Source organism: Echinops telfairi, unplaced genomic scaffold, assembly GCF_000313985.2.
Source record: "Echinops telfairi isolate 266 unplaced genomic scaffold, ASM31398v2 ScPeMD7_25;HRSCAF=90, whole genome shotgun sequence".
NCBI classification, from domain to species: domain Eukaryota; kingdom Metazoa; phylum Chordata; class Mammalia; order Afrosoricida; family Tenrecidae; genus Echinops; species Echinops telfairi.
Window position 1 is genome coordinate 27,607,606 of NW_022103922.1, and position 1,939 is coordinate 27,609,544.

At 34.5% G+C, this 1,939-nt stretch overlaps 1 protein-coding gene across 1 annotated transcript in view; it reads right to left on the reverse strand.

The window, feature by feature from the left end:
* LINGO2 (leucine rich repeat and Ig domain containing 2) overlaps positions 1–72 on the reverse strand; it is a 467,873-nt gene extending 467,801 nt beyond the window's left edge. The window contains exon 1 of the mRNA XM_045289258.1: positions 40–72. The gene's annotated coding sequence lies outside the window, so the exon portion shown is untranslated. The remainder of the gene's footprint in view (positions 1–39) is intronic.
* Between the last annotated feature and the right edge of the window lie 1,867 nt (positions 73–1,939).

Sequence of the window (1,939 nt, forward strand, 5' to 3'; positions counted from 1 at the left end):
TTAATGTACCGGTCTTTAAGCATCATGAAAAATACTGACCTTGAAAGCTGCATTCTGTTTTGCTGACTTCACCTAAAAATGTTTTAAAAAGACAGAAAAAGGCAATGTAAAACCAATTTAAATGACATAAGCATTAAGTTTACAATTTTTAAATTACTTTTATCTATTTTCCTTTGGATAAAGGAGAAGTATTTAGCAGTACAGAGAAATACTGTGATTTTTTCCCCTCTCAATTGTTTTTAAGATATTTTGTCTTTTTGTAATTTGTGCTAATTTGCTTTAAAATTTCTTGGGATCACATCAACTGCAGAGTGATGATGAATAGATACAGAGAGGATGCTTAATAGCATTGATAACTCTAAACACCAAAGTTACATATATGTGTGTACGTGTATGTATGTATACAAATACATACACATACACACACACATATATACAGCATTTAATCAACCAAAGGAAGCCTGTCATCATAAGGTTATTTCAGATATTCAGGCGAGAAAGTGTTAAGGGTATACGCAAGTAATTCTCCTGTTCTGTATTCCTGCTCTTGAATGCTGATTAGAAGACAAGGGTTTGCTTCTTCTACTCCTTGCTTTCCCAGTAATCTCTTCTCCCTTACGGACCATACGATTATTGTGCTGTTTATAATATCTGCTCTACATTCCTTATGGAAATTGTAATCATGATGCTGAATATTCAAACTGCAAGCCACTTTTCTCAGGGAAATTGTAATTATGGTAATGCAGTATTTACTCTACCAGTGTTTTCTAGTCATTGTTCTCTGTGAGGAATGAGAACTTGAGAGAAAAACACTGAAGTAAAACATTCAGTTGGGACCACAGGTTTGTATTCCAGCAAATAATTATAATTACACCTAATATTTGTTTTTTTTACTCTGTGGCAGGGGTGACACAATTAGGCTTACCTGTATATCACATGTATATTTATTATGTTTGTATCTCATTTAAACAACACAACTCACTGAGATAGCTGATGACTTAGACCAAAGCCCCGAGGCGTAGAAATACCCAGTAATTTCCCAAATACCCCACAGCTGTTAAAAGGTGAGGTTAAGATTTAAACCTAGGCATATCTGACTTAAAAATGTACGTTTTGGCTCATTGTGAAAGGCTTCACTTTCATTTGCTAACACCAACAGATGATTCAACCACAGCTGCTCTTCTGAGAAACCAGTAGTAGTTCTCTTTCCTGCCCAGGGTGATAGGTTTCCTGGCTCCTACTAGGTCTTGTGACCTCTACCCATGACAAAGAAATTCCTTATCCATAAAGCCTCCACTCAAAGCAAAATTTGAAGAACTTATCTTGGTGGGTAATTTAGAATTATTCCTTAGGATTAAACATGTTTCATGCCCTCTGACCTAATGATTCCATTTCTAGAATATATTCTAAAGGTGTTAAGTCCCAGGGTGGTCATTATAGTGTTGATTTAAATGGTGAATCTCTAAGCCACCCAACTACTCATCAAATGTTCAATAGAATACAATTGGGCACTAAAGATATTTTAACAGCAGGGTTTTCCATTGTGTTAAAAAATTTTTTCCACCAAATATAGTTAAGACAGAAAGTTATATAACAACGTGCAAAATATAAACTTCATTTTCTTAAAACCCACATGCACATATATATGCTTTCATTATATGCACACATATTTAGAATATACACACATATATATGTTTTGATTATATGTCTTGAGATATACATAAAACAAAACAAAAAAAGAAACATTACCATCAACTCCACTCAGACATAGGGGGTCTAAGACTATAAATCTTTATAGGAAATAGGACAGCAAGTCTTGTCTTTTTCCTGTTGAGTAGATGGTGAATTTCAATCACAGACCTTGTGGTTAGCTATCAAACACTTACTCAACTGCCACCAGAGCTAGTGTGCCCTTTCTCTTGATAGATAGATAGATGAT